Here is a 20,672-nt window from a genome sequence, read left to right on the forward strand (position 1 = left end):
AATTTTCGAGTAGCCACTAAGTCACCTCAATGGGGATATGGATCTCCCCAACAAGCAAATCATACTTCATCTTGACATGAGGAATAGGGCATTCAAAGCTCCCAATGAGAATCGATGAAGTCTTTTCGATAGCATTGATGCAATGTACTGGATATCGTTTCTTCAGAAAGTGCACTGTGTGCTCATTACCGTTGACATGGAAAGTGACATTGGTTTTGTTGCAATCTATAACAGCCCCCGCAGTGTTTAAAAAGGGTCTTCCGAGGATGATAGCCATGGTATCGTCCTCGGGAATATCCAAGATAACAAAGTCTGTTAAGATAGTGGTATTAGCAACCACAACAGGCACATCCTCGCAAATGCCGATAGGGAAAGCACTTGATTTGTCGGCCATTTGCAGAGAAATTTCAGTGGGTGGCAACTTATCCAACTCAAGTCTACGATAAAGAGAGAGCGGCATAACACTAACACCAGCTCCAAGGTCACATAAGTCAGTTCTTACGTAGTTTCCTTTAATGGAGCAAGGTATAGTGGGCACTCCGGGATCACCAAGTTTGTTAGGAGTTCCACCTTTGAAAGTATAATTGGCAAGCATGGTGGAGATATCAAGATCTGGTATCTTCCGTTTATTAGTTAGGATATCTTTCATGTACTTGGCATACGGAGACATCCTGAGCATATCAGTTAACCGCATCTGCAGAAAGATGGGTCTTATCATCTCAACGAAGCACTCAAAATCCTCATCATCCTTTTTCTTGGATGTCTTAGGAGGAAAGGGCATAGGTCTCTGAACCCATGGCTCTCTTTCTTTACCATGCTTCCTAGCACTGAAGTCATTCTTGTCATATTTCTTAGGTTGTGGATTATCAGGATTAACCGTAGGTTCAATCTCCACATCCTCGTCATGGCTAGGTTGAGCATTATTATGAACATCACTGACCACATTTTCACCAGGTTCATGTTCATCACCTGATTGTGTTTCCGCATCAGACGAAGAAATATCATTAGGTTCTTCAGGTGTGATAGTATTTGGTGAACTGGTGTGGAGGTTTCTATCATCCTTCTTCTTCTCCTTAGGATTACTAGGTGTATCAGCATTGATTCCTTGAGAATCTCGATCAATTCTCTTAGGATGACCTTCAGGATACAAAGGTTCCTGAGTCATTTTGCCTCCTCTAGTAATGACTCTGACAGAGTTGTCATTTAATTCATTGAGGAGGTCATTCTGAGCTTTAAGTACTTGTTCTACCTGAGTAGTAATCATAGAGGCATGTTTACTCAGAAGCTTCAGAGCATTGACATTTCTGTTTACACAAGCACTTAAATGGCTAAGCATACGAGCACTTTGTTCCAAATGTCTGCTAACATAATCATTGAAACTCTGTTGTTTGGCAACAAAGTTGTCAAATTCATCAAAGCATAGGCTAGCAGGTTTATCAAAAGGAATATCACTCTCATCAAACCTACGCAGAGAATTCACTTCTACTACCTGTATCGGGTTATCGAGACCATGGTCTCTTGCATAGATTTCTTGGCTTCTTGCATATCTTCGGGACTGAGGAATAGAATACCTCTTTTCTCAGGAGTTGGCTTAGGAGGTGGTTCGCGAATAGTCCAAGCATTATCGTTAATCAAGATTTGATTCAGTAGGGTCTCAGCTTGTTCTACAATTCCTTCCCTAAAAACACAACCGGCACAACTATCTAGGTGGTCTCTAGAGGCATCGGTAAGTCCGTTATAGAGGATTTCAAGTGTCTCGTTCTTCTTAAGAGGGTGATCAGGCAAAGCATTCTGTAGCTGGAGGAACCTCCCCCAAGCTTGTGGAAGACTCTCTTCTTGGAGTTGAGCAAAGTTATTTCCTGGAAGGCAACTTGCTTCTTGTGGGCAGGGAAATATTTCTCACAGAAGTAATAGACCATCTCCTGGGGACTACGCACACATCCAGGAGCAAGAGAGGTGAAACAGGCTTTAGCGTCATCCTTTAGAGAGAAAGGAAACAACTTAAGGATATAGTAGTGGCGGATCTTCTCCTCATTAGTGAAAAGGTTGGCTATTTCGGATAGTTTGGCAAGATGGGCTATGACCGTCTCAGACTCATAACCGTGAAAAGGATCAGATTCGACTAGAGAGATTATCTCAGGGTCGACAGAGAATTCATAATCCTTATCGGTGACAAAGATAGGCGAAGTGGAAAACTTCGTATCATTTTTCATCCTAACTTCCCGAGATTTTTCCTTCCACTTGAGAATTAATTTCTCAGCGTCATAGGCATCCTTACACGCAAGAAAATCCTCAGCTATCTCTCCCTCCATAACGTAACCCACAGGTATATCAGGAAATTCATATCTAGGAGAGCTAGACCTAACAGGAGCAAAAGCACGTTCTATCTCAATAGTATCGGTAGTATCAGAAGCATCACGAGCATTGGTAGTAACTCTAGCAATATGAGCATCAAGGAACACTCCTAGTGGAACATCAGGCAAAGGAGTATCTCTAGCAGTATCAAGCATAGCATCATCAGGCAAAATAGCATCTCTAGCATCGTCAGGCAAAGCAGTATCAAGCATAGCATCTCTAGCAGTAGTATCACAAGCATCATCAAGCACAGGTGACATATCAAGATTTCTAGCAGGAGGTGATGTCGCAAACTTACTCATAACTGAAGGTGAATCAAGTGCAGAGCTAGATGGCAATTCCTTACCTCCCCTCGTAGTTGAGGGCAAGACTTTGGCCTTTGGATCCTTCAGATTCTTCATAGTGATCAGCAGATATAAATCCCAAGTGACTCAGAGAATATAGCAATACCTCCCCGGGAACGGCGCCAGAAAAATGCTGACGTCAGCTGTGCTTCCCTGGAAATGGCTCCAGAAAAGGGTTGATCCTGCAATCTCTGCCGTTAGCTAGACGAATGCCTATGACTACAAACCTTCCCCTGCAACGGCACCAGAATAATGCTGAAAGCACTCCCCAGTAATGAGACTAGAAGAATGTTGTTGATGGCCCACCAGCGCGTGGGTTCGCAGCAGTTTTCGAGGGTAGAGTATTCGACCCAAATTTGTAGGTAAGCCAGTCAGGAGGTGAGAGTATACTCTCAAGTATTAGCAGCTGAATTTGTCGGATTCAACCACACCTGAAAGATTAGTATCTGCAAGCACAGTAGTAACAACAAAGTAGTATGATAACAACGGTGTCAGAAACGATCTGTTGACGGCAGACTATTCCTAACAATTGTATCAATGGCGCCTCCGTTGCCGCGTCGACATAAGTTGTCAATTCCCCTCAACGGTCTGGCGAATCAACAATGTAGCTGGTAGTAGCAGTGTAACGAGCAATAGCAGTGGCAAGGAACAGCAGTAGTGACAGTAGTAGCAAGTAGAAACAGTAGCACGCGACAGTAGTAGCAACAATAGCAGTAGTAGCAGAGCAAAACAAAGTAGCAGCAGTAGCAACAGTAGTAGCAGCAGAGCAAGACAAGTAACATCAGTAGCAACAGTAGTAGCAGCAGCAGAGCAAGACAAGTAACAGCAGTAGCAACAGCAGTAGCGGCAGCAGAGCAAGACAAGTAACAGCAGTAGTAAGAGTAGTAGGAGGAGCAGAGCAAGACAAGTAACAGCAGTAGCAACAGTAGTAGCAGCAGCAGATCAAGACAAGTAACAGCAGTAGGACAAGCTCATAGGCAATGGGTCAGCAATTTATTTGGATGATATTCATCATGCAACAGCTATAACACGGAGAGATATGTGGCTAGCTCCCGTTCGTCAATGTGATGTAGGCATGCATTCCGTGTGTCGTCATACGTGCTTAGGGAAAAGAACTTGCATGACATCTATTGTCCATCCCTCCCGTGGCAGCGAGGTCCAAAATGAAACTACGGGATATTAAGGTTCTCCTTTTAATAAAGAACCGGACCAACGCATTAACACTTGCTGAACACATGAACTCCTCAAGCTATGGTCATCACCGGGAGTGGTTCCGGTTATTGTCACTCCGGGGTTGCCGGATCATAACACATAGTAGGTAACTACAACTTGCAAGATCGGATCTAAAACACACATATATTGGTGACAACATAATAATTTCAGATCTGAAATCATGGCACTCGGGCCCTAGTGACAAGCATTAAGCATGGCAAAGTAGTAGCAACATGAAATCTCAGAACATACTGGATACTAGGGATCAATCCCCATCAAAACTAACTAGATTACATGATAGATCTCATCCTACTCATCACCGCCTAGCGAGCCTACAAATAGATTACTAACGAACCACGAAGAGCTTCATGGAATTGGAGAGGGAAGAAGGTTGATGATGACAATGGTGACGATTTCCCCTCTCCGGAGCCCAAGACGGACTCCAGATCTGCCCTCTAGATGAAGAACATGTGGTGGCGGCGCCTTCGTATAAAAAACGCGACGAAAACTTATATTTTTATTTTTCTGGGACGAAAGACAACTTGTAGAGCTGGAGTTGGGGGCGGCAGGTGCCTGTGGGCCCCACAAGCCTGCCCACCGCCACCAGGGGGTGGTGGCGGAGTAGGGGCTTGTGGCCCACTGGCCCACCCCCTGAGGTGGAACTTGGCGTAGATATTTTTGATATTTTCCAAAACTGCTCTCCGTAAATTTTCACTACGTTTGGAGAACTTTGATTTCTGCACAAAAATAACACCAAGGCAATTCTGCTGAAAACATCGTCAGTCCAGGTTAGTTTCATTCAAATCATGCAAATTATAGTCCAAAACAAGGGCAAAAGAGTGTGGAAAAGTAGATACGTTGGAGACGTATCAGTGGGCAGGCTTGTGGCCTCCCTGGCCGCCCCTGACCTAGGTCTTTGTCCTATGAATTCCCAAATATTCCGCAAAAAACCAGGGGAGCCTCGAAAATACTTTTCCGCCGCCGCAAGCTTCCGTTTCCGCGAGATCTCATCTGGAGACCCTTCCCGGCACCCTGCCGGAGGGGACTTTGGAGTTGGAGGGCTGCTTCATCATCATCATCGCCCCTCCAATGACTCGTGAGTAGTTCACTTCAGACCTACGGGTCCGTAGTTAGTAGCTAGATGGCTTCTTCTCTCTCTTGGATCTTCAATACAAAGTTCTCCATGATCTTCATGGAGATCTATCTGATGTAATCTTCTATGGTGGTGTGTTTGTCGAGATGCGATGAATTGTGGATTTGTGATAAGATTATCTATGATATATATTTGAGTCTTTGCTGATTTCTTATATGCATTATTTGATATCCTTGTAAGTCTCTCCGAGTCTTGGGTTTTGTTTGGCCAATTAGATCTATGATTCTTGCAATGGGAGAAGTGCTTGGTTTTGGGTTCTACCATGTGGTGACCTTTCCCAGTGACAGTAGGGGCAGCAAGGCACACATCAAGTAGTTGCCATCAAGGGTAAAAATATGGGGGTTTTATCATTGGTTTGAGATTATCCCTCTACATCATGTCATCTTGCTTAAGGCGTTACTCTATTCTTATGGACTGAATGCACTAGATGCATGCTGGATAGCGGTCGACGTGTGGAGTAATCGTAGTAGATGCAGAAAGTATCGGTCTACTTGTTTCGGACGTCATGCCTATAGAAACAATCATCGAATAGAAATCGTCACGACTTTCCGTAGTTCTATCAAATGCTCGAAAGTAATTTGTTCACCCACCGTCTACTTGCTTTCATGAGAGAAGCCACTAGTAAACACTACGGCCCCCTGGTCTATTCACATCCATCGTTTACATCTCCGCTTCTACTTTGCTTTGTTACTTTGTTGCTTTCAGTTCTCACTTGGCAAACAATCTATAAGGGATTGACAATCCCTTCATAGCGTTGGGAGCAAGCTTTTGTGTTTGTGCAGGATCTTGAGATACTCCTCCATTGGATTGATACCTTGGTTCTCAAACTGAGGGCAGTACTTACCACCACAAAGCTACATCACCCTTTCCGCTTCGAGGGAACACCAACGCAAGGCTCCAAGGCCACGGGGGAAATCCTTTGCATACTTGCCTAGGAAGTCCGTTAAGGCGTAGCCGCAGCTGAAGGATTCCTGGTGCCGTTGCTGAGGAGTATCAAGCAACACTCCTATTTCTGGCGCCGTTGGAAGGTCTTTCGTTGCAGTAGCATACGCCAGGTCGAACCCTTGTCATCCCGCACAAGCTACAGTCCGGCTCCCGGCTGTCCGGCTAACGAGACGGTGGCAGGGAAAGCAGGCTGCATGAAAAGCTTACACTACAAAGAAGGCTACCGGCTCGGGTCGGTTTTGACCGCTTTCGATCTTATTCTCTAGCCAGCCTCTGTTGTCTCGCTCTCTAGTGTAAAAGTCTTGATGGCTTCGAAAAATCTAAGTCCAAAAGTTCTCAAAGGCAGAAGCCTCGTCCTAATCATAGACTGGTTCCCGGCTGTCGGGCTGGTGAGGCGGATGTTAGAGAGAACAAAAGAGTTGGGTGAAAAGGAGTCCAACATGAATCAAAAGATGAAAAAGCGAGTCAACAAGCATAGTGCTTACGAATTTAATGCAGAATAACATAGCATATATTACATTCAAAAGCATTCAAAGGCCCACGGCCGAAGTTCATTACAATAAGACATCCCCAGTGGGTGGAACTGTTGGACTGATGATAGAATGCGGACGAAAAACAAAAAGGACAAGCTAAGGGGCGACGGCAAAAGACCACGTTGCCATCTTCATCACGCTCCAAGCCGAACTCGTCCCAGGCGGCAAAAGAAGTAATGCCGCTATCCCTCACTTGTAGCTGATCCTCCAGGGCCTGCAGCTCCCCCTCCAAGCCGGCGTGCTGCGCTGCAAGCTTGCCCAAGTCCAGATTTCAGTACCAACACTTGGCCTAGCAAAGCGCTAGCTATGCACAAGCGCGCGCGGCTGAGGCACGCCAAGGGTCGAGGCGGGCGCTGCCGGCTTCAAGCCAACGAGACAACCGACTCATTGATGCTGGCTCCACGGTGTTGGGCCACAGCGCCTTCACCATCTCCACGCCCGCGCTCTGGAGCCGCTCCAGGGAGCGGGCCAGTACGAGCAGGCGGGCCTTGATGCCAGTGGCGATCTCCTCCACACACCAGACGACGTCGGCATCCACCTCCTCACCAGGAGTACGACGCTCCTCGCAGCTGTTCTCCACAGCCGTTTCAGCCGCTTCCCGTGTCCCAGGAAAGATCCCTGGGGTATGGGAAGTGGTGTGAAGAGGAATAAGGGGGGAGGCCAACAAAAAAGAAAGATCAAGCTAAGATGAAGAAAAGCTTACGGTTGAAATGGATGTCATTCTTGCGGGCCTCCTCTAGGGCCTCGCGCTCCCATGTCGTGCTCTCTTGAGCCACATGGGAGAGCTCGCCTTGGAGGGCCTGGGCCGCCTCCGTATCCTTCGACAGCTGTGCCTGCATTTCGGTCAGGGTGGCCTCCTTCTCCTTCAGCGCAGGGTCCTTGAGCTTCATCTCCTCGAGATGAGCCGTCTTAAGGCGCTCCGTGTCGGCAGCATGGGAGGTGTCCTTCTCCTGAAGGGTGGCGCGCAGCTGCTCCAGCTCTGCCTGATGGGTCGTCTCGCGATCCTTCTTCTCTGTCTGGAGAAGACTCAGCTGCTGCTGGAGCTGCTTTTCCGCCTCGCGCAAGGTGTCTCGCTTTGAGAAGGCAGCATCCAGTCGGCCCTGAAGATCACCGACTTGTCCTTCAGCCGCCTGGATCTGGGCCCGCAGTATGTTATACGCCTGCACTTGGGCGTTATGAAGCTCCTACGAACAAGGAAAATAAAGCAAGAAGTAAGATTCTGCCCAGCTAACTCTTAGCTAGCCCGATTCTCGGGGTCTTCACCCAGTGGGTGCGCTAGCGCGCCCCCACTAAAAAGCAAATGTGAGCATAGCACAATGAGATTCGCCCCGGCCAATGCTTGGCCGGCCCGATTCTCGGAGGCTACACCCAGTGGGTGCGCTGGCGCGCCCCCACAGATTCAAGAGAAAGAAAGAAAAAGCCAAACCGAAGAAGAGAAAATGCAAAAGATAGAGGACTCACCTTGGTTCGGTCTTCAAGGTGTTCCAGGTCGTACTTGGCCACCAGGGCTGCCTGCTTCACCTTGTCACGACTGCTGGAGAACAACGGCACCAGCTCCGGGACGCCGCTGAGCCCGGCGCCTGGGGAAATGTTGCACGCTCAGCATTGACCACGCACCAGGTCTTCATGGGCTGGCTCCCAGCGATGGGGCCAGCTCCTGGCGCGGCCGGGCCGCTGTTGACCACGACGATGGTGCCGTCTCCAGGTGGTGGGTTGGCAACCGGCTCCCTTGACGTTCCGACTGGCACCGTCTTCGCAGTCAGGGTGGATCGGCCGTCTCCGGCGCCTCTATTGTCTCCTCTGGCGCCTCCATGGTCATCTCCGGCGCGCCGTCTACATCAGCTTCACGCGTGTCGGGGATCATTTCAAGGTCCACTAGCGTGGAGGCGGCCGACTCAGCAGATTTGGACGGCTCGCCCCCGTGGGCGCGCTTTGGAGCCGCCTCGCTAGCTGGCTCCTCCACGCGCGCTCGCTTGGCGGGGTCGTGCTTGGTCTTCGACCGTTTCTCCTTGGCGGGATTTTCGGCCCGGTTCGGCTAAGATTGGCCCACGGCTGTCTTGCGAGCCGTTGTTTCCCAGCGAAGGGTGAACTCATCGTCCAACGCCTTCTTGGCAGCGTCAGCAGCCGCCCAGGCGGCTCGCTCGGTGGCAGAGGCGGTTTCCTCGTCCACATCTTCGGCGTCCCTGCCAAGTACAATTTGAGGAATCTATCCTCGCACAACAAATAGAAAAGGAGATAACAAAGAGAACTTACTCGGCCATGACGGGCACCCGTTTCCTGCCGGCACCGAAGCGGTGCTTCTTAACGACGGCGCCTCGACCTCCGACTGGAGGTCCTATTGCGGCACGCTTAGAAGCCGACTTGGATGTGGTGGCCCCCTTTCCTTGTTCCGGGCCGCCTCGCTAGGCGCCGCCGTCTCGCCAGCAGTGCGACGGCCTCGAGTCGGGGGATGGCTGGAGACTTCCTCTAGATCCTCTAGATCCTCTCCGAAGGCTGCATCGTGCAGAGTAGGCGGTGTCTCGTCATCGTCTGTCCAGTCAAGAAGGGAAGGCTTTAAATGCTCAGGAGGTGGCTCGGAACCCTCCGATTCCAACGTTTCCTCCGAGTCTTCGGAGACGGCAGCTCGTGGCTCCATCATCCCCTCATCCTCAATCTCTAAGGGGTCCGACGCCTCCATGTTGTCGGCTGGCGGATCAAGCTCGTGTAGGCGCTCGACCAGCTGGATAAACGAGTTGGCATCCGGCTCAACAAATCAAAACAACAAGTTCATGATCAATAAAGGGGATTTGAGAAGGTACTTACCACCGGAGCCGGATGGGCTCGGTCGTAGGGGGCCATTCCCCAATCCCAATCTCCGCCGTCATCCATGTTGGTGGAGGAGATCGGGTACACGTTCTGGGCCACCGCACCGGGTTGGAAATTCTTGGTGGAGAGCCGGGAAGGGTCGTGACGGCCGCCCATCTGACAGATCAGATGCGTTCATCTCTACAGAGGCAGGATACGGCGGGAGATCATGGTGGCGAGTAGGTAGCGGCCTAGAACGCCGCGAATCTTCTGGTTGTCCAGGTGGGCGCATATCTGCGCCACCTCGTCGATGTGCTTTGGGTACGTAGCCTTCCAGTTCGTCTTCACCATCGAAGGAGCGACGGCGAAGGGGGGCAGGTTGATGCTGTCGTGGGAGGGATCGATGTTCTTCACGTACAAGAACGCCTTCTGCCACATCTTGCTGGAGTCTTGAAGCGGCATTTGGGGGAAGCCGTACGACGTCCGGTGATGCACCAGCGCGCCGCCGCATGGCGTCATTGGCCGGGATCCCTTGAGCTTGGCCACCGCTGCCTTGTCCATCTTCACAGATTGTTGTTTAAAGAAAAATAGCTTCTGCCAGAGGTCGAGGCGGGGCTCAATCCCTAGGAAGCCCTCGCATAAGACAACGAAGGAGGTGAGATGGAGAATCGCGTTAGGCACCAGATGATGCGGCTGCAGGCCGAAGAAGTGGAGGAAGCGGGCGAAGAAATCTCCCACTGGGAGCCCGAAGCCTCGGTAGAAGTGTTCCTCGAACACTACTACCTCTCCCTCCACCGGAGTTGGAGCCGCTTTGGCTTCGGGCACCCGTGCCGCCACAAGTGTTGCGGGAGGCAGCATACGGCGGTGGCGGAGCACCTCAATGTTGCCGTCGCAAATGTCGCTGCCTACCCAAGGTCCGCTGAGCTACCCCTTCTTAAGGGCACTAATGGACATGGTGGCGGGCGGCGATGACTAGGTTGAAACTCGAGGTGGTCGGCGGCAACGGATTGCGTGACGACAAAGACGAAGCAAGGCTTCTTACTTCTCTAGGCTCAGGGAAGGAAGGGGCACAGGTGCAGGGTGAGAAGGGGGCGAATGGCCTCCTCGGTGCTCCCGCACCCCATTTAAACCCCCACGAAGGATCGTGGGGAGGGGATCCGGTGTGCACGATGCCCACCTCACCCGAATATTACGGGCACATTAACGCCCCTTGGAGCCTAACCGTCGCGGAGTATATCCGCAAAGGATCCTTCACGCAGAGGCCGAGAGGGCATCGTGGCGGGACCCAGGGATCAGGTCCAGTCCCGTCATCTGTTCAAATCATCATCACATCAGGCCAGGGCTTGGCACGTGGCGCAACATGTGCAACTTGCGGTGAAGCCGAGGCATTCCTTGGAAGCCAACCGGCTTCCGAGCCGACGCCTCCTGCCGCAGGAGGCTAATGGAGATCAACAACAAATAGCTCAAGCCGGCGAGGCCTCCCGCTCCGAGGCGGCGGGCCTCCGCTGATTTAGGGACTACTGACGGGGGGATAACTCCAGGGTAGGCTCATCGAGCCTACCCCTTTGCCTTCTATGTTGAAGGAAAAGCACGACTCATTCTATGCGGCCCAATCCCCCTGGCTGGCTAGGAAGCTCCTGCCGGCTAGGGCGAGACAGCCGAATCTCCTTGGCCGGCTAGGAAGCTCTGATCCGTCAACTATGCACACTAACAGCCCGTCAAACATCCACTCCATTACCACACTTGGTGTGGGAATAGTGGAGACGGTCGTACTGGCAACCCATGATGAATCTGCAAGACGATGCCGGACGTACAACACATGTCCCGCATCGGCTCTACGCGAGAGCCTCATTGGCTCGCCGGCGGGTCCCATAGCCAGATGGGACCTTGCAGCCGGCGGACCCCTCAAGCGACAAGACAAGACCACTGTGGGGCCCCTGGCCAGTTGGCGAGGCTGCCAGCCGGGTCCCACTCATGTACTTCTATCCTTATTATAGGTGGGTGGGTTCGTCTATAAACCCCCCCGACCCCCTCCATGCAGAGGGTCAGCCAATCCTTCACACACACACTCATACAGGAGAGGTAGATGCGAGCCGACTGCTCCTTCTTCCTCCTCCGTAGAACAGCTCCAGGAGCACATTGTAGCCTCATTGGTGCATTATACATTTCGGCAGGATTAGGGGTGTTATCTCCACGAAGAGCCCCGAACCTGGGTACATCGTGTGTTCCATGCTTGTACCAACCCCGTCCCTAGTGCCCGCCGGTGTCCTTTCGGTTCCCACCATCTTTAGCCTACCCATGGCATATGTTGTTTGTAAACACCGACATGTACACTCGTATTTTAGTTGCTGTTGATTATGTTACGAAGTGGGTAGAAGCTATTCCAATTAGTAGTGTTGATCGCAACTCTTCAATTAAAATGCTTAAAGATATTATCTTCCCAAGTTTTGGAGTCCCTAGATACTTTATGACTCATGGTGCTTCAAATTTTACCCATGATGCATTTCATAAACTTCAATGATGTTAACCATAGAATTGCATCACCTTATCATCCTCAGTACAGTGTCCAAGTTGAATTGAGTAATCGAGAAATAAAATTGATCCTGCAAAAGATTGTTAGTACATCTAAAAAGAAATGGTCTAAGACACTTGTAGATGCTTTATGGGCTTATAGAACTACTTATAAAAACCACATGGGAATGCCCTCCCATAAAATGGTCTATGGATAAGCATGTCATTTACCTCTTGAGTTAGAACATAAAGCTTATTGGTCAATTAAAGAACTTTACTATGACTTTAAACTTGCCGGTGAAAAGAGGGTACTTGATATTAGTTCATTAGAGGAATGCAAGACACAAGCTTATGAAAATTCCAAGTTGTTCAAAGAAAAGGTGAAAAGATGGCATGGCAAAAGAATCCAAAAAATGGGTATTCAATGTAGGAGACCTAGTTATTTTGTACAATTCTTGTTTCAAATTTTTTGCAGCTAAGTTTATCTCCAAATGGGAATGCCCTTATGTCGTTGAGGAAGTCTACCTCTCTCGTGCTATCAAGATTAACAAATTTGAAGGCAAAAATCCGAGAGTGGTAAATGGGCAAATAATTGAACACTATATCGTACGTCCGTCAATGTTGAAAGTAATATTATTCAAGTGACGACTTCGGAAGAACACATAAGAGAGACCTTCCGCAACACTCCAGAAAGCTGAAAAGGGGTAGGTATGTGGTAAGTATACCGACTCTAAAAATTCCAAAAAATATGTTCTATTGGTGTTGGTATTTTAGAAAATTCAAAATATAAAATCGAGTTAGGGGCCCCACAAGGGAGGCACAAGCCAACAGGGCACGCCACGCTCACCCTGGTAGCTTGTGGGCCCCTCGTGTGCCCCCTGAGACTCTTTTTTCTTCCTCAACATGTATTCTGACCTAGGAAAAATCATTATATATACCCCTGTCTATTTTGACCACCGCATCGTGAGTTTCTCCTCTATTCTTGTTTTGGGCTGTTTTTTTGACAAACGTCTCAAGGTTTGAAAGTTGTGTCTTCGTCCTCCTCCAACTACATCGAGGACGAGGCTTGGCTGTTGCAAATGAAGTTTAAAAGAGAAGGGGACGAGTAATTTATGTTAGGGGAAGGACATATGGACTCTATGGAAGTGCACTCCCTCCTTCAGATCGTGGGACACTAGCAGACATCTCCACCTCTCTGAATCACTGCCCACCAATGCAGAGGAGAACTCAGCTAGCCTAGGAAGCATAAGGCGAAGCTACTCCAAGGAGGTCCCTCGGCAGGTTATATGCAAATAACTTTCACAATTTGATTCACAACTATAGAGTTGACAATATTTCTCGCTCACGCATACCTTCCAATTTGGACATCTCTCGTCCAATTGAAAGTGATGCGGTAAAAAACTATTGGGGACTAGAAAATAAACATATTATGGTGGAAGTGCAAAAGAACGCTACAATGATCGAGAAACTACTTTATGAGATGAGGGAATTAAAAGCTGCCCTCCTATCCATTGTGAAGGACAAGCCTTGTGCATCACCGCCATCATTACCCAAGATGGACGCTTGCGTGCATTGGTATGGGCACCACCCTTAGCTTGTTCTAAGCTTGGGGGAGGTGCTCCGGTATCGTATCACCATGACTTTTACCACTATCATCTATCTTAGTTCGATTCTTTGTATATCGTGATTTAGAGAAATAAAATTTCAGATTTTCTTTGCTTATAGTTTTCCCTTGATATCTATCTATCCTTGCAATTGAGCATGAGAGTTATATAATAAATATTAGTCTGAGTATGCTTGCTTTACTTTCATGCATCAATATTAGCATTGAAATAAAATAAATAGATAAAACACATGCTAATACCATGGGGAGTACTGAATTCACATAGGAAAAAAGTATAAGTGATAAAAGTTGTATAGAGTTAACAAACATAGTGTTAGTCATTAATACAATACATGCAAATTTGATAGAGAAGAGGAGATTCACATGCAAATACACTATCTTGGACATCTTTTACGTTTGTTTGCCTTCACCAAATATTACATAATGATCAAGTGTTGATGTTGGACATGGAAGACAATGTAATGGTCATGATTGTTTACATTCACATAGAAGTTATATGGTCATGGATTCTTTAACATGTGGTGCTTGCTTTAGATCTTCTGCTAGCCAAAAATTTTGCCGCACTATGTAGAGATAGTACTTGTGCGTCCATAACTTATGGATTGAGTAAGATCCTTCAAGTAAGTTGTCATCGGTGTTTGAAGCAATAAAAGTTGCTCTTAAATATGTATAATCTTTTATTGTAAGGGAAAATAAGATTTGTACGATCTTATGATGGCAAAGAAATAAAAGTGATAGACTACATAATAAAGTTTGCTATCACAAGGGGCAATACAAAGTGACGTTCCTTTACATTAAGAGTTTACAAACCTGAAAACTAAAAAGCGCATGACAACCTATGCTTCCCTCTGCGAAGGGCCTTTCTTTTACTTTCAAGTATTTATTCTCATGCAAGAGTCAACACATGTTTATCCCAATTCCTACCTATTATCTCTCTGGTTGAGAAGTATCATGTGGTGGGGAAAGATCCGGATATATATATCCACATGGATGTTGGTGATCATGATTCATTATTGTTGACATTATCCCTGAGGTAAATAAGTTGGGTGGCAAAGACAATAAATCCCCCATACTCTTATGTGTCTGATGGAAACATTAGCTCTAAGAAAACGCAATGAGTGCCAACAGTCATAGAAGACCAAATGATGTTGAGTATGTGAACTTATTAGAATGAAAGCTCTAACATAGACTCTTCTCTGGAATATGATGAATTGTGATTACCTCAATGACTAAAGACATATTTTGTTGATTTTTAATAAAGTTTATACTTCATACTTCAACAATTGTGAATAGATTGTTACTTGTTCATGAGAATCTGTACGACGAAATTTTTTCTTCTATGTTAATATTAATGACGCTCTCATGGCCGTATTATGTTTTTACTAACACCTCTCTCTCAAATTATGTGGCCATTATTATCGAGTTCGACCTTCGCTTAAGGAGAAACAAGGTCTAAGCTTGGGGGAGTTGATGCGTCCATTTTGCATCATGAATTCTTGTTGATATTTATGTTATTATTTTCCATCATTCCTCATTATGATTCCATTCTTATGCATTTTCTCTCTGAATATGCAAGGTACACCACAAAGAGCGAATTTACTGAAAACTGGAATTCTGGACTTGAAAACCAACAAAATGGCTGAAAATTCACTGGACTCCAAATGACTTGAAACTTCACGGAGAATTTTATGGAATATATTAGAATTATTGGGCCAAAAATATAAGAGAGGGGGCCACCTGCTGGACACAAGCCAATAGGGCGCGCCCACCCCCTAGGTGTGCCTTGTTGCCTAATGGGGGCCCAGCAGGTCTCCCGAGCCGCCCTCTTCTCCTATATCGTGTGTTTTACCCTAGAAAAAGTCATAAGGATACTTTCGGGACGAAGCGCATTCATTTTGAGGTGGAAACCAGGGCAAAGGCCCTTTTTCTGTCCAACCGAGAGATTCTAGTGGGGAAACTTCCGTCCGGGAGGGGGAAATCTAAGCCATCGTCATCACCAATGCTCCCTCCTTCGTGCGAGGAACAATATTCATAAACATCTTCACCAATGCCATCTCATCTCAAACCCTATTTCATCTCTTGTATTCAATGTCTGTCTCAAAACCTCAGATTGGTACCTCTGGGTTACTAGTAGTGTTGATTACATCTTGCAGATGATGCTTATTGGTTTATTTTGTGGAAGATATTATGTTCAAATATTTTCTCACCATTATTATACCTCTTATCTTGAATATGTTGATGAGGTGTGAGTAGTTACTATTGTTCCTAAGGACATGGGAGAAGTCGTGTTATAAGTAATCCTGTGAAATTAGTATTCGTTCGATATTTTCATGATGTGTATGTTGTTTTGCTTCTCTTAGTGGTGTCGTGTGAACGTCGACTACATGAAACTTCACCATTATATGGGCCTGAGGGAAGGCATTGCAGAGTAACGGGTAGATGATGGGTTGCGAGAGTGACAGAAGCTTAAACCCAAGTTTGTGCGTTGCTTCATAAGGGGCTGATTTGAATCCACGAGTTTCATGCTATGGTTAGATTTATCTTAATTCTTCTTTAGTAGTTGTGGATGTTTGGGAGAGGGGGTAATCATAAATGGGTTGCTTCCTCAAGTAAGAACAACACCTTAGCACCGGTCCACCCACATATCAAATTATCAAAGTAACGAACGCGAATCAACTCAACATGATGAACATGACTAGACAGAAAAACCCATGTGTCCTTGGGAGCATTTTCTTCATATAAGAGTAATTTGAAGCCTGTCCTTTCTATAAAAAGGATTAGGCTATCTTTCTGCATACTTGCTACTATTGTTACTTATCACTCATTACGAACTATCTTGCTACCAAACTATCTATCATTGTTATTCATAGCACTTGCACAGAATACCTTGCTAAAACTGCTTGCCATTTCCTTCTAACCCTCATTGGGTTCAACACTCTTACTTATCGAATGAACTCCGATTGATCTCCTATACTTGTGGGCCATCAAACCCCGTGCATCAAGCCTATCTCCATCGAGTTCCTTGTTGAGGGAGTCAATTCTCAGGCCAAGGTTGGTCTCCACAGGTTGATATGTGCCTCTCCACCTTGTTCAACACATACCCTCGTGTATCCTCCAATGCCAACACATATGCGGGCTGCACACTAGGATCATACACGGGAAGTGGCACTGCCTCCTCCACAAGGCACCCACCTCCATACACACCATCAACACTGCTGGACCTCCCACTACTAGGAGAAAGCCTACCAGTAGCGCTGGTGTTTTCCTTTACCTGCAGCAGTGGGGGCAGCGCTACAACTAACCTGTTAGCAGTAGTGCTTGATTTAAAGCGCTACTGGTATCTATATTAGCAGTAGCGTTGGAATATATAAAGCGCTACTACTAAGCCAACGCTACTGCTAATATTCCTTCTTCCAATATTTAATTCCCGTTGTATTTATGCCCCCTCTACGTATTTGTGCATGCTCTAAACAAAAGTTTCATCGTATCATAATAAACATGCATTATTCTCATCATATCATACACACAAGTCATGGCACAAAAGTCAGGTCATATAACTCATCATCATCTTACGTACTCATCTAACAACTCATCATCATCTTAATCATATACCAAGTTAAAATCTCATAAAACAGAAAAACATCATAATAGTCATCATATGCATGCATCGTAATCGATCATGCCAAGTTAATATAAACCAGAAAAACTTGTCTCTCACAAGACCTAGTCCTCGCTCCTAGGTATAATGTCATAAAACAGAATAACACATGTGTCTCCATGATGAAGCACAGAGATCCAACGGTCTCCAACTTGTGGCTTGCGATCCTTCTTTATTTCTCTCCATGCTTCAATTTGGAGCCTTTTTGATTTGCGCTAGTCGAGTATGGAGCATCGAACTCAGCCTTCAACGGGATTTTAATTTTCATATGAACTTCTGGGTGCATCAACAGAGGCACTACATCATTTGGCAGTTGCTGTTGAAGAACATAATAATAACCTAGTTAGCAATGTAATCAACACCATTTTGCAATAGTAGAGCATACTTAATTAACAAGCTCTTACCAAGATATTTCAGTGAATGTCATCCGCCCTCAACCTATGCACTAGTGGCATGTGAAATGTATAATTTGGGCCAATTCCCAAATTATACGGGAAGTTCTCCCTACCAGCTAGGACACCAACATGAAAGTATAGAAGAACATCCTTCTCCTCCCAAGTTAGATGTGATCCATACGTGTAGTGTGTTGTGTCAATTAATTTCCGTAATTCAGTCGAAGAAATGAAATAAGCTGTAAATTATAATTTAAGAAATTTAGTATATGGATGAACACCAACTATTTCTAAATATAGAATGCAAATTACTTGACAAATATGGTCGAGGAACTCACATGGAGGTAAAACAGGAAGCATATCGACAACCACCCAAATGTTGATGTTGCCTGGCATATTGTCTTGAGGACATAGATCGAAGGTTATTTCCATACCCTTCTGAAATCCATATGACTTGCAAAGATCTTCCCAATTTGGGCACCCTATTTCTGTGTTCAAAATTGAATTCATTACTCTCGTATCCATACTCTCATGGTCTTTGAAACCGAGCCTCTCCAACACATATCTTCTTGCATGGAAAGGGAGGAACTAGTCGAATTGTATAAAATAGAAATTACACGTTGAAGCAAAGAAACATAAGTCCTGCATGCTTAATTACGAAAAAACACTTGTCATTGTTGCGTACCATAGAATCTTCGAAGGTCTCGTCAAGCTTGATGCTGAAGAACCTGTTGTCTCGCAAGTGAGGTATGTCACACAAACCCCGATATTCGCTGCAATATTCACACTCCCAATAATCATCGTCAGACATTTCTTGTTTCAATGTGGTAATTTAACTTATAATCCATGGAACATGTTTGTAAATGCGTAAACAACAACCGTGACACTATATCGAAAGAATTAAACATCTATATATAAACAGAAGCGTGAATAATAAAAGGGGGACTATATTTGGTCGAATGTTGATCCATTCCCCTTTCTGACAATTCCCGAGCACTCAATATGTCCTAGTTTCTCGCACAAGTCATGCCGAAATTCACGGAAATTTTCGGCATGGCCTTTGCTAAAAAGTGGACATATGGAGCGCCTGAAATTTGCCGGAACGGAAATGATTCAACATTTCAGCAAAATATAGGCCACTCGGACATTCCGGCAAAACTGAGGATATTTTCAATTTGCGTGACCATGGCAGAAACAACCAACATTACTGAACGGAGTACTTAATGAACACAAATCTATATGTGATGAATTGACACAAACTTAGCAAGCAAAATTAATACCAATGACAAAAAAACAGATTTAACCTAGCACACTAGCTAACCTATTTCTTCTTCTTCCTTTTCTTCTCTTCTTCTTCTTCTTTTCTTCTCCGCTTCTTCTTCTCCTCCTTTTCTTCTACTTCTCCTCTTCTTCTACTTCTCCTCTTCTTCTCCTCTGCTCCTCTTATTATTCACCTTCTTCTTCTACTTTTCTTATCCTCGTCATCCACTTCTTCTTCTTCTTCTTCTTCTTCTTCTTCTTCTTCTTCTTCTTCTTCTTCTTCTTCTTCTTCTTCTTCTTCTTCTTCTTCCGACGGGTGGCAGCGGTGACACATGAGGGTGTGGGAGAGAGGGGGAGAGGGAAAGAGTGGAGGGAGAGTTAGGGGATTTTCGAGCCGACATAGGAGCACGCGTACTAGTAGCGCTGATTCCCCAAGAGCGCTACTACTATTCTACTTAGCAGTAGCATTTTTCCCAAGCGCGCGCAGCTACTATTGCTATCGTCGGTGGGCTCGTTGGGCCATGTTTAGCAGTAGCGTTGTTTACATATCAAGCGCTACTGCTAAGGCCATTATCAGTAGCGCTTGGCAGAGCCAGCGCTACTGACGGTACCCTGATCCTAAGCCATAGGAATCCAACGTGTAACACACACCATCACTTTGCGGTCTCACATACGGTTAACCCCACGGCTGCCACCTTACATTGGCCGGGACCATTTGCGTCTTTTGACTCACGTATGCAACGTGTCTCTAGCATTCCAATGTCAAAGAACTCGGGTCACATAACTAGTTATAAACCCAAGTGGCACATCCGTACAAAGACAGGCATACATAACCCAGCAAAGCAGGTGTCGGTCATCAGCATGTGTAGACGAGTCGTAGCAAGCTACAAGGACTCCATTACACTACGAGACATTTCCCCAAAGGAACAGACACATCATCTAAGAAGGATACATGCTAGTTAACCAATGTGTCCGGGGCAGTAGCAAGCTACCAGGGCTCAGTGGAATCACAAAGGGGCATTTCTCTATAAAGAGTACTACTAAAGGCGCACAACTAGGTGTCGAACCCCATACATATCATAGCACATCACACATACGCATGACTTACTCAATATGCATAGATACAACAATGGCATCACAACATAACGATACAACATCACATCATTTATTTAGAAGGCTCGGAAGAAAGGCAAAGGCATTAAGCCTGACAATCTACAGATCCCTTCCGAACGGGCCAGGTCGTAGATGGGACACCAGCTACTCGTCATCATCGGTGTCTAGGTAGAACCCACCAAATGGTTCATGGGTATCTTCTGCAACGGTTATTAAGCAAACATGAGTACGCAAGTACTCACCAAGACTTTGAATCAGATCTATCTACTCATGCACAAGTATCAACAAAGGGGGTTGTGGGGTTTCATGCAGCAAGCCAGCTTTGACTCTTGGCTAATCTATACTACGACTACAAGTATTTTTGAACAAGTTTTGATAAGTCATACATGATTCCACTACCTCCACACCAATCTTTCCCATCTCCCTATGAGAATGCCATCCTTGATACTCACACTTATCTTGATACATTTATGAGTAACCATTAAAGTTATCTATGAACAACATATGTCTCCAAGTAGTCCATATCCACGGACCCGGCTATTTGAATAGATCCTAACCCTGCACGGGTGTACTTCTTCACACAAGCTCTTGCCACTTATCTCCATGTGCACTTCACGCACCTCGGCAACTTCAAGCGGAAGCCTAGCGAGGGAGTCGGCCACGACCATTAACCAAGCTAACAACTAGTCTAGGTTTATCGCCTATTTGAGAGTGAACCCGCACGAAAGTCCGGCCAAAGTTTCTGCTACGGACTGAAACAATGTGTGCAGGGTTCCCAAGCCCACCAT

This window comes from Hordeum vulgare, chromosome 5H, assembly GCF_904849725.1.
Source record: "Hordeum vulgare subsp. vulgare chromosome 5H, MorexV3_pseudomolecules_assembly, whole genome shotgun sequence".
Classification (NCBI taxonomy): domain Eukaryota; kingdom Viridiplantae; phylum Streptophyta; class Magnoliopsida; order Poales; family Poaceae; genus Hordeum; species Hordeum vulgare.